This window comes from Megalops cyprinoides, chromosome 2 (genome assembly GCF_013368585.1).
Source record: "Megalops cyprinoides isolate fMegCyp1 chromosome 2, fMegCyp1.pri, whole genome shotgun sequence".
Classification (NCBI taxonomy): Eukaryota; Metazoa; Chordata; class Actinopteri; order Elopiformes; family Megalopidae; genus Megalops; species Megalops cyprinoides.
In genome coordinates, this window is record NC_050584.1 from 8225070 (window position 1) to 8238971 (window position 13902).

Sequence of the window (13902 nt, forward strand, 5' to 3'; positions counted from 1 at the left end):
TGGGCTAAATGCAGATTTTTATTATTAGTATTTTTTAATCCATATAGAACTCAGCACAGACGGACTGTACAAACATCAAAAATAGTGACTGCATAAAGTACAGTATATACTACACGCAGTATATCGTGTAGTATAACAACAGATCATCTCAAATCTTAAACAGAAAATTCTGTAATAAATACTATCCTAAAATCAATTTGTGAATCCAAACCTGTATCTTTAAAGACATGTAGCATCAGAAATAACAGTGAGGTAAATAATACAAAAGATATGAACGAAGGAGACTAAAAGCCACCATTGGATTCTAAACATATGCTGCAGTCAAAGACATTCATTTAAGCAGCTCCAGCAGAAATATTACTGAGCACTGGGCATCACAATTCATTGTCAGGATTCCTGTAAAAAGATTTCATTTGCTATTAATCCATGCCTTTATTTTCATGCAGGGTCTTTACAGAAACAGTGTGCTGGTGAGAAATTAAAAGAAAGAATTTCTCTCCCGTGAGCTGAACAAGGCTGGAAAATGCTTAAATTTGAGAGGGAGGTGTGACTATCCACTGGCCAATCAGGCTACACAGACACGTTCCCTTTAAGAGTTACACCAGTTCGAATGTTTATCAAGACCAGGCACAAAAAATTACATGAGTAGATTGATGTGCTTCCTCTGATCTGTAATTCATTACTTCAGTTCTTTTAATGACAAATACAATAACACTACCATGATCCACAAGTAAGGCACTGTACTTACTTGCACACACATATAATTTATATAGAGAGATACTATAAATACAGCAGTTTCACTGTAATAACTTGCTCTTCCTTGATTGCAATAATCCACGATGCATAATCCATTCATAATCCACTAGTCCTTGTATCCTAGTTTAGTTCACCTGTACTTGCTACCTAATCTAGAGGTCTAACATCCACAAATGCTGTGAGTTCAGTCTGCCCCTTTATCAGCAATTACCATATTAACTACCTGGTAAATGTGTCTGTTTGTCCCTTAGACTAGGACTTACTTAACTCAGGTCTTGAATCCAGGGACTGACATCACTATCCACAGAGGACACACACACACACTGCATGCTCCACTACACTCAGCGTGGAACTGAAACCAAACAGTCTTACAACTGTCTCCACCGGCAGACCCTCGGAGTCACCGCTGCAGCCTGTGGGAAAGAGAATGCCGCCATCCCTGCTGAACGCCCTTTAAAAAGACCCTTCCATAATGAATCACTCTCTGTTTATCAAGAGAAAAGTTAATAACAAGCAGTGATGGCCTCAACGGGGGATGATTCAAAACCGCCAAGCCCATGTTTCCTGCCCCCCCACCCCCCCCCCCTACACGTCAGAGCGCGTGCATTCTCCTTTTCCCCCCAGATCTGCTCGGGTGGTAAATCAAGATACTTGAGAATCTTTTTTTGGCCGTACAAACAGAGAGAAAACAAAGCATTTATTCATGGGGCATCCTCGCTTTGCCCAAGGTTGCTGTTTATCCCAGGCCACGCGAGACAAAGGGAAATGAAGAACAAAGTGCACAGACAGCACTTAATGAGATTTTGTTTTGACAAACTTTAGTCCATCAGATTAAATTAATTCAAATGAAGGAATCAAGCACGGGCCACAACACAACATGCGGAAGTCCCAGGACCGCGGCAGACGAGAGGGAGAGAGGTTAACCAGTTTTTCACTGAACCTGGGCATTCACTTTGTAAACTTTTCCTCACACGTAGCCGGGCAGACAACATGGTTTCTTTCCTCTTTGACAGACTGGACTCCACTTTGTGGGCTTTCACTTGCCTCAGTGAAACCTCAACTAAATAAAACTCACCAGTTGAGAGTAAAGGGCTTTCTAAATGGTCACACATAAGCATGAAAATACATTAAATCTAATTTGTAATATGGCTGAACATTTTTTCCAGTCTAGCACAGCAGGGACATTATTTCTTAATCTTACGTAATATTACCTATTGTGTCCTGTTTGATCCAATGGATATTACACTGTTTATTTGAAGAGCTTCTTCTTGTTTGTATTATTTATTGGAGTTGACTTTCAACAGGACAGAAAAATAGCAAACATGCATTTGGTTATTGCTGCAACTGATAAGTAGTTAAACATGCATGTGAGTGAAGCTGGAAATTCAATAAAAGTTAACTGGAGACAGTCCGATACATATTTGCAAATCGAAACTGGGATTGGTGTTTGGTTGGACTTCTCTAGTGTACTGACTGCTGGATAAATGCCAGATATGTTGAATAAAGACAGTATGTTTAGTCACAAAAAATATATAAAAAACGGCATTTTAAGCCTCAGCCAAAACTACAAAGTAAGCAAAATTCCAACTTTATCGATCAATGTTCTTAGCAGGGGTGGTATAAAGCCTGCTAAGCCTGTAATACAAAACAAAACTGGAAACAACACTGAAATCACAAAAGTCTATAACATCACTAATAAAGACAAACGCTTATAAATGTTGTTCTTTTCAAATTCATTAAGAGAATCAGCAGATACAGCTTTTCTCAGTTCAGACCTGAATAGTAACTGTAGTTACCCCATGTTCTTCTTTTGAGGTATTTTTCAAACACAAAGAATTTTTTTTTATGCCATTCTATTCAAACCATGCCAAAGAAGATCTTAGTTAAGAAAAATAATTGGCGAACTCTAATTGAGCTCAGTTCTGAATCTAATCTAATCTGTCAAAGTTCCTTTCCCAGTTTTAATTAAATAATTACAAATTCCACACAGCCCCCAGCTGACCCTGGCTGATAGATTTCTGATTAATCTTCTCACACTAGAGAATAATACAGAAGGCTGAGCCTGAATTGTTATCAGTACTCTGAATTCAGTACATTATATACATCAGTGTCAAACAACGCAAACAGAGCATTGCCTCTCAGCGTACAACACAAGTTATCAGGCATAACATATAATCAGATGCATATATACACTAGTAGGCCGTGTTGTGGCTGCTTTTCCAAGGGTGATGACATACAAACTTGCCTGCTTCACAAATCCAATTATCCAGACACTCGAAGCAAATGGCTCGGAATCGCACTGTAGCCTGGTGGCCCACATGATCAGCAGTGAAGGCCATGCAGAGGTTCGGACATACAGTATATGGCTGGGGAAACACAGAGCTCTCATACCAGCCATAAGACAGATTATCAAGGTTGTGTTGCTGTATTCCCTCTAATTAAAAGTTGCATATAAGTAATAATTAAACGCGCACTCTTGGTAACATTCGAGGGAAAATGACTGAAACATGCACTCTCTCTCTCACACATACTGTTCTTCTCAGTCACAGCATACACTTCTTTCATGTTCAGATTTAATTACATTTCACCTGGACCCCTGAAAACAGGCTACCAATAGTATTAAAAAATACAAAAAGAAAAAAGAACAGCAGTAAATTTAGACAGGACAAGATAAGCATGCTACAGCACATTCATGAATCTGACAATGAAGTACCCATAATTATAGCAATCATTGCAACAATATGGACATTTCAGAAGACTAATCAAACAGGTCCAAGTTCAATTGTGTTTTGTTTTTTTTTTTTTCCTGTTAATTTGTGTTCAACTAATACAGTACATGCAAATTATCTAACATAATGACTGTGTCCCAAATTACATTTCAGCTTCTCCATCAGAATTTCCTCTCAAAATGACACCAAGAACTGCTGAGTCACCAGTTCACGGGTGTCACTGTCAGTAATAAGGAGCTTTCACTTGCTTTCCACTGCTCCCCTCAGTTCAGATTGCATGCATATAGACTTCACATTAGTCTGATTTCTCTGGATTTGCTATCTCACTGATCCAGCAAAATGCAGGGGTGTCAGAAAATGGTAGCACTTCTTGTTCAAGAACTTTACCATGTTACATATTACGTATTACATTTTAAGGTATGAAAAAATTGCAACATAATAATACATAAATAAACTGCTAATAAGCCAGGAACTAATCATAAACTTGGCAGTTATTGGAGCATTATAAAGCACAACTAAGGATCTTAGGTTTTCATAACCTTGTCTTGTTTAAGTTAACCTTGTTTGTATTAAGTAAACAATTTGCAAACAAACCTTCATTAATCATTAATAATGTATACTATAATCAATAAGGAGTTAATAAAACAAGTAATTAGCAATATGTTAATTATGTTTATTATGTACTCTGTATTGCATATAGGTTGTACATGCCTACTTACAGAGCCACATAATGGAGTTAATATAATGCACTAGTTGGCCACTAACAATGTCTTTTCATGCTATTTTTATAAATTGGTCATTAATTAGGCAGTAATGAGCTAGCAATAAGGATATTTTGATCCCCTGTTTTATTTCCATTTATTATGAACATTTAACAAATTTACTGGTCATAACACTTTTCTATTAATAGGTAATTAATTAGACAGTAAAGGGCTCTTGGCAAGGACCATTTGACCCCCTATTTTGAAGTGAAGATTTATTTCTACTTACTGATAACTTATAAAAGACTTACAGGTCACCTTAATACACATCTAAAAATAAGACAAAGACATGAACTTTTTTCTTTCTACTGCTCCTATCCACCAACAGAAATAAAGATTAAAAATCACCACAACCTATCAGTTACAAGCCCTGCTCCTTACCACAACGCTACACTGCCACCCAGTCCAATACCCATTACAGTCAAACCTGTGTATATTCTGACACCGGAACAACACAACATTGTAGTATGTAGGTACATATTGGCCATTAACAGTTATTCAGCATCAAGCTTAAAAACAATAAGGAAAAAGCATAGAGCAGTAACTGTTTAAGTGTTTAATAGTGTTGACTAATTGACCTAATTCCAGGAATTAATGTCCATTTATACATATGACATGCATTCAATTCCACGGTTAAAGACCTACAGGTTCATGAGCAGGCTTTTAAATTTGTCTTGACACGTCTTGACTATGGCCATTTCTGGTTGCTTGTAGCAGCTAATTGTTAAAAGGATCAAGTTCAAATTTAGTTAATTTGCTTATTCTGTGTGGGAAATAGAGTAGATATACAACATTTGACCCAGATCAAACAAACTTGATGAAGGAGACGGACTTATCTTTATGTTTGCAAAGGGACGAAAATGTACCCATATAACTTTTCCTTTGTAAATTGTTTTTGTTACCATTTTACTTATACTTTTTCACAAAAACTATGGAATTACCAATTGTAAATCAGGCTTGACCCACTGCAGCATCCTCCACATTCATGCAGGGGCGATGAAATGCAACAAACGCTATCCTCCAATTCACTTGACTGTAGCCAGTGGCTATGCTTCACACTACAAGTTTCCCCGCAGAGCAAACACTGAATGGAGAACAGGTGCATCTCCACTGATGTCATCTAAGTGACTCACAGACACCTGGCAAGTCACTAGAGGGTGCTACTAAGTTGTATTTAGACATAACGTCTATGTCTAATGTAAATATTAGCAGTCGTGCTTGTTTTTCATTGTTATGTACCAGATTGCCGAGTGCATCAGATGGGCGTGAAGAAAAGTGTGTGAGGCAAAACGAAGCTAAGGGTCTGGGTAACATCAGCGGGCATGAGTAGTCAGCTGCTGGGTTGACAGGCCACCCTAGGGCGGTGGGTTTGGGACAGAGTTGACAGTGGAGAGAAAGCCGCTCATAGAGCACACAGAGGCCATGCTGCTTTGTTTAAGTTGGCATTTCCTTGATGGTGCAACCCTGAAGTATAAGCCTGTCTCTAAGGTAACAACAGGAGGTAGTTTCCTGGCAAACGCACAGATGCAGATCGCAATCCGCCGCTGTCAGCTGTTTCAAAAATGAGGACAAGGTGAACACAGAGACTCCATCATTTCCATGTTGCCTGCAGCCAAGATCAGCAAGGGAACCTGGGCTATCATTCTAGGTCCAAACATGAGGAAGGGCAAAGGAAACACAGAATAAAAACCCAGACTCAAACCTGTGGTGATCCCTGCCTGCCAAAAGCAAAACCACTGACAATCATATCTATGCAATATTAGTGTCAATCAAGATTTATCTTTCCCAAAGTTGTATACACTTTTTAAACAGGGCTCTCTGTGTGCATTGTCGATTTTGTTTCTTGATATTGTTGTGCATTATACTTAATGCTGAGGTCCCATGGGTTGATGGCCACAGTGGATTGAAACTAACCCTAAGACTGTTAAATGCTGTGTATTTCCTTTTATAAATTTACAGGAGACGTAAGCACCGGTCAAGGGTAAAAGTGGTGCTTGGTCAAAGCTGTTGCCATTTGTTGCAACATTAAGTAACATTAAGCAACATTGTTACAATGTTAATCAGTCTCAGAGTGACCAGTCTCTACTGTCACATCTACATATGTGTCCTGTTCACCCCCCCCCCCCCCCCAGGCTCATTAAGAAAAAAAAAATGGTTTGTCAATGTTAGAAATTCAAACTTAAGAACTTTAATGTTCCTTGTTTCACATGTAAGATCCTCTGCTGCTAAAAGGAACAGAGGCCCACGGGGTGCCAGCAGGAGAGGAATTGCATGCGAGTCGCTCCAAATTCCAGCCACCCTGTGAACCCTCTCAGGGGGCGCAGAGTGTGGTTTGCCGTCCCCTGCCAAACCCGCACGGCCCCTGCTTCCCCAGCCGTGGGCGAGAGGAGCAAACGCTCCTCCCTTGATCGCCCGACCAGACACCCTATTTACCAACTCACAAAGCCCTCTCATGTGTGGACTGGGCCTGCCCGCACTGCACACAACATACAACCCATAACCCCAAACAGCCATCGTTCTTTCTTCTGGGCTGGAAGCAGGATACCCTCCGGGCGGAATGTACACCAAGAGGCTGTTGCTGTTGTCTCCGACGCCCCTCATTGGAGGAGCCGTGAAGAGTCTCCCTGGGGTTTGGGGGTTATCACTCCCCAGGCTTATTATCTCAATTACGTTCAGGACACACCACCACGTTCTCACAGTCCTACAGTCTTCTGTTTCCCCATCCCCATTCACACACATACCAAGGCACTGAGAGAAAATAGGCAATTAAACTGCAGTGGGGAATTTTTTTTTTATATAACCACATTGCAAAGACCAAGGCCAAAAGGAGTTAATGGAATGCTGTAGAAAGCCCTGATTCAGTTCAAATTCTGGAAGATGTGACTCAGAACAAATGCGTCTATGTACTTTCATATGGTTTTACACTTTCATGCATAGGGACCAGCTATAAATGTTGTTCAGTTCTTAATGATAATGGCTATTCAGAATGGTAATACAATTAGAAATCTTTTCCATAGTAATTATTCCTTTAAATAAATTTGAAAAAATTAAAATTTCTGAATATTTGCTAAAATATGTTGTAAACTCATTTATTTTAGGATTTATCCTAATCACATATAATATATAATTTATATAATATATAATTATAATTTTGTCAAATCTAGCCACTTTTTTATCTGGTCATATTTCATGTATGACATGAACATGATTGAAAATACTTGTACATAGTCAGCTCTCTATTTTGATTTGTTTAGTGTTTATACGCAGTAATACAGATATACAGATATAAATACAGAAATACAGATAAAATTACTGCTATGAGTATTCCTCCTCTGCATACCCATACACAACATGTTTTGATAATATCTCCTTCTTAATTCAATTTAGTGCAGCTCCCTCTGTCAGAGAAGATTAATTCATTCTTCAATTAGTTGTTCTACACCATACTACAGTAACTTAATATAATTTCTGCTTGTTTGCTTGATTGATAATCAAGAAATTGACTATCAGTTGAATCTTGTAGATGCAATCTTTTTTTACATCAAGGAATTATGTAACATTTGTACATATACACTGAATGGGAAATGTGGGTACCTTTATTTTGTTCGGAACATCCACAACCAGAGTACACTGATGGTGTAAAAATCAGTTAGTCTGCACAGATTTAAATATTCTTGAAAATGCAATGATTTTCTGAATGGGGTCTGTTAGTCTTTTCTGCCCTTCACCTTCAAAGCTGGTAAAATATGCCATTGCAGGGCCATCTACCTCTTCATGGTAGATATTAAACATTTATGATTTCTTTGTAATGATTAAATAGAATAGATTAAATATAGTTATTTAAATTCTCATTCTAATGTGGCACAAAAAGAAAATTGTGAGATACATTACCTGCAAATGTACTCAGCTAATTGACATGCATGTTAATCAAACAAAACAAGCTCACAAGTGCACAAGTCACCACTGAACAGTAAACTTTCCAACTATGAATTTTTCTCACAAAGGACTATCGCCAGAAGTGATATCAAAGCCATATCAGTATTCATTTAACAGCTCAATAATACCCAACTCATTATGAGCTTAGATGGAATGTAAACCAACACACAGACTGTACGCCATGGATCAGATTTATGTAACACCGTTGTACCACAAAAACCTAATACAGTAATCACACAAAATAAGGGTTTCCATTTCATTTTCATTTTGATAATAATAAGTCATTTACCATACTTTGGAAGCTTGGATGGAAAGAAATAAAAGCCATTCGTCATTTTAATGGACAAGAAAATGTGCTGTGGATTGTAATTTATTATTACAGAGAATACTGCACCATGCAACGTAACCATAAACTATGAGCCTAAAATTCCTATTCCTTTGATTATCACAGATCATTTAAAAACGTGTCTGTCATTTGGGCAGATGAAAATTTCTTGAAACAGAAACACTGCACAATATTTTTCAGTATTTTGTGTTTCAGTATCAACACAAACAAGCCAATAAAACAGTCATTCACACACAAGAAAAGATGAGAGCAAAGATGTTAAATGTATATGGGGGAATGCGAGGTAGCCCACCACAAACCTACACTTACTGTTACATTGCCTTAAACAAGAAGAAGGAAATTCTGTACATTTCTTGCCGAATCACCAATATTTGCACACACAGTAATTACGATGAATGAGACCTGATACAGATCCCTTTGAATAAAAGACATGTCAGATTTGAGTGTCTTGGAAACTACGGCTCACCACGGCCAGGCTTGTCCTTCTCCCCAAAACCTCCCATAAACCTCAAAAAATCGAAGAGTTACAGTAACATCCTGCAAGATAGCAAGACTGACCTCTAGTGCTTGTTCTATTCATGGGCTTATCCCTAGGAAATAATGTAACATAACTGCAAGAGTACCACCACCCTGAGGTGTGAGGGAACTACCATTTTGGCTGTGTTGCCCTCTGGTTGATTACTCCACTCTTAGTCATCATCTCTGAAGCTCATACAGCGACTGATTTATGGCTCATGCATCAGCTGTGTTACTGCAGAAGTACATTCCATGCAGTTTATCCGCTAGCTCTCTGCTCGCCCTCCTCTGACCATTATCCTTGTATCATTGTCAGCACCATCACTGTTGTATTTCTATCCGATTCCAAAGTTTAAGACTGTCAGCTATCAACAATTTACGCTGTAAATGAGATAACATGGCATAGGTTAATACAACCCACAATGATGCCGCTATAACTCTGGCAAGGCAGTGGTCTTAGCATCCCAACATTGAATACCTGCTCCTAAGCGTGCTGACTGGGCAAGTGCACTGCCTGCCATGTGCACACCCCTTTAGAGCACGCGTGCAGGCTTGCGTGTGATCGTGTTCATTTCTACGCATCACGCACATGTTATTACCTGACACCACAGACACTCCAGAGCACCTCCAGAAGATAGTGCGTATGGGCTAAGTACCACACAGTTCCAGCACTTATCATCAAAGACTTGCACATATTCTGTTGTTTATAACTGTGGTCATTTCAAACGGCTCAGCCTGGGAATGAAATTGAATAAGTGAAAAAAGGCACGCTAAGACAATCTGAAACATTCCTGTGAGACAAACATGTCCCCAGACCACTGCCCAAGCCAAATAAAGGAAGAAACAGAAAATGTCCAGTAAAAAAACAAGATAGCTATAACCCTGCTAAAATATACAATTACGGCCATGAATCAGCAGCATACTCAAACAGTGGGATATACACTTTCTGTGGTGAAAGCAAACTTAAGGAGATTAACACTGAGAATGCTTCCTGCCAAATGTCCAGATGGTCCCCATGTGATGGGCGCCAAACGTGACAAATGGCCCACTTCTGGGTATCCAATCAGCCCTTTAACTTCCTGCCAGTGTTCTGGATCACCTATTTATCAAATACCAGAGACTGAGTAGAACACACTACACTGAACAACACCAGACTGTACAACAGATCTTCACAGAGGAGCTGGGGGGGGGGGGGGGGGGGGGGGGGGTTCACTGTGTGGGCAACAGAAGAGTGTTGCGGGGATAATTACAGCACATTCTGGGCAGAGGAGCTGTGAGTTGCAACGCCGCCTGACCTGTAATTCACTTTCAGTGTAAACTCATCTCTGTGTGAGATCTTAGTAACAGTAGTTAAAGGTAAGCCTTGCGAGGTACTCTGCATGAAAATGTCCCCAAAGTGAAGGATGAACATATTAGCTCACTTCGCCTTCTTCAATGCCAGGAATAACTCAACTGATGATATTTCATTCCTAATATTGCAAATACACTCACATTGTTTTCAGAGCCTAATCAAGCAGTCCACAATGAAGACATGCCTCCGTTTGTTATCTTACACTTTGTAGAAATTTAACATAACCCAATTTTATATAATCTCACATGATGAAATCATATAAAATATAGACATGATACAACGATGCTTGAACGTCTGAAATAGAACTGTTCCTGATATTATTAAACGGATGCATACAGAGCTTTAAAAGAGATAGATTAAATTTATGTTTCAATAATGCACCTTTTTCCACATTATTTATGAAGTCATATTTTTTTGTGATGAAATGCATTTCCAGTAAACCACAATGTAGACCTAAATTATAAAAATTATCAAAATTGCTGGAAATCACAACTCCTGCTGTTCTGTTTCCAAGCCCATTTAGTGGACTGCCCCAGAATGCAAGAAATGACAGTATATTTTATAGCAGCTATATAATATAATATATTGCATGTTTGTAGTTATTTTTCCCTCCTTTTCCCTTAAATTGACTAAAACTATCCTCATAATAAACATGTACACAAAAAACATCTCTTTAGTCTTGCATGTTGTTTCCTTTTTGTACATGGGTAACACTCCACCAAGTATCCTCCCTTCAATACATACCGCCCCCTCCTGGAGGGTAAATAAACAACCACAGATGTGTGGGCGGAGTGCTCCCAGCAAATATTGAAGCTGCTTCCTTGGACTGGCTCAGTAAAACAAACTGCCCAACCCCAGAGACACTGTGCCAGTGAACTGAATGAACCAAGAGACGCAATACCTCACACCCATTGAAATCAGCACAAGGGAATAAAACCTGATGACGAGGCTTTCTGAACTATTGTCAGGGACAAGATGTTTGTATTCAATTTACTTTGATTGTTTTATTTCTCCATTCCAGAAAAGGGAAATTGGTTTTAAAAATAAATGTGCACTTCTTTGACAGGCCTTAACAGGAAAACTCAAAACATTCTTTGATGTGGTTACATCTTTTTTTGATAAGAGTGCCAGACCTTAAAAGATCATCAAGGTGAATGCTTTGTAGAGATGGACGGAAAACACATACAGCTTTTCAGCTGTGATGCATGGCACATCAAAGTGAATCCCATCAATCTGTAATAGTAACTGTTACTCTAACTGTAATTAAAACTATATGACCTATGACATCAGAATACCACATGAAAAATTAAGATGTGCTTAAGTTAATGTTGCTTTTCTGTATGTTTTGAAAAGTGTTAAGTATGGGTGTCTGACTAAAAGCATATTGTTTCCATTTGTATTCAGTCACTTTACTTTGAGGAGAATCAGTTCACCAACATGCTATAAACACCTTAATATTCAACATACGGTGCTATCCCACAGTGAAACATACAATGTCCTATGATTCTACTGCATTACAATTTCTAAATGCCAACGGTATATACACAGGGCCCTATGTGACAGTAATCCAAATATAAAATGAAAATGGTACATAAAATCACTACCTGTGAAGTCTGTAATCATGAATCATGATTATTACACTTATTTTGGAAGGGTTAAAGGCCAAGAATCTTCATATCAATGTAATAAAATAATAAGCCAGAAATTTGATATCATCTCAAACATGCAATACAAGTGCAGATAACCTGATAAGAAAAGAGACATACATGTTGATTAAAACTTTTTAATCAACAGTCAATCTTTCTAAATGCTAATCTTGGGTGAATGGGAGATTGACATGTTAATAATCAATTCAGGATCTTGATATCGAATCTCATTTTAGATGTTGCCTTTTGAAAAATTTTACATTATGAAGTTAACATATCATTGCATTATTTGGATATCTTTCACATAATTTTTAGATGTACCATTTTATCGACTTTGTCACCCATTCTACGGCAAAGAGCATTATTATATTGGGTATGTTATGTTATAGATACAACTTAACAAACACTACATTCATCTGGCTAACTAGTCTGCTACTTGGTAGCAGCTGTACCTGAATTACTTTGCTGATATTGTTGCAAGAGAAGATGGTAATTACGCAGTATGTTGCATAGGTAAATTTTACATCACTTTAGAAAAGAATCTGGACCAAACACAAGGTCTGGTAGATAAATATACGGAAATATTGTGTAATTTAATTATTTATTTATTTATTAACTTTATTTATATCAGGGACCATGTACAAAATATATTAACCTCAAAAAGAAGAAAGATGCTTTGTACCAGATTTAGCTACTAGCTAATTTCCCTCTGCAGTCCCTGGGTAATCTAGATGGTTAGGGTGGTTTTAGACTGCCTTACCTATCATATGACTACTGCAAATTCTTCAACATTTTATTTAATGCCATACAATAACAGTTACATTTCTGGTCATGCCAATTACTGCATAAACCTATTGTTGTACCCAGAAATGTAAAATACCTGCTTTTGTACAATACTTTTATTCTGCTGTACGGTTCTGCTGTGCCTCCGAGTTATTTTTGAGGAATTACTTGTATGCACCACCGTACCCCCTTACCTTACTGCTAACGTTACCTTTTTAATTATAACTTCAAAAGATGTTTTTGTCCTTCAATTATGGGTTACATTCATGTTTCCATGCATTAACTGCTGCTCAGTCGCTGTTGAAGCCATTTTTGCAAGAGCTCTGCGAACTGGCCAAACCCTTCTCTGTACTTCCAACAATGAATTCTCTTCTTCGCTCAGGCTTCGGAACTTGCCATCTCACTTGCAGATGAAAGAAATGAGACTGCTCAGAGGACACGCACTATGGTTATTATTATTTTTTTTCTAGTTCTCCGTTCAGTGACCCCTGTGGCTTAAGTATTTTTGTGTTTCTCTCACATGAGAAAAACAGGGCCATCGTGTCCAAGCAAACACTCCAGGGTATCTGCACAGACACAACAGGACCCTGTGTAGGGAGTGAAGTGTCTGTTCCATGAAAGATTTATTGCATCGGATTATCTGTCTAATAAGACTTGGGAGTTCAGCTGAGGACAGAGTCTCTTCTTTCTGAGGATAACCAAGCATATCTGTGCAAGGTTTTCCCATAATCTATGTTTGTTTTCTACTGGCCTAATTTTCACTAAGTTACCCTGCATTATTCATGTCACACATCAGTTGTACGTGTGGCATAATAGCTACACAAATAACTAATGTAGCACCATTCTCATTAACTAAGAGTCTTAAGAAATATGATAGCAAAGATGCTCAAATGAGAATACGATTGGACACTTACTGAAATATAAACATACATCCAGACAAAACGTGAAAATATTGGTGAATTAACAGTGAAATGTTCATGAAGATGTGCTGCCTTAAACAAAATCAAACAAAATCAGCACTAAAAACAAAGGGGGAGAAAAGATACATTTTATACTAGAGTTTTAACCTGGCAACTTG

At 38.3% G+C, this 13902-nt stretch overlaps 1 protein-coding gene across 1 annotated transcript in view; it reads right to left on the reverse strand.

The window, feature by feature from the left end:
* Window positions 1-13902, reverse strand: part of sugct (succinyl-CoA:glutarate-CoA transferase) — a 104059-nt gene that overhangs the window by 70541 nt on the left and 19616 nt on the right. The gene's annotated exons all lie outside the window — the stretch shown is intronic.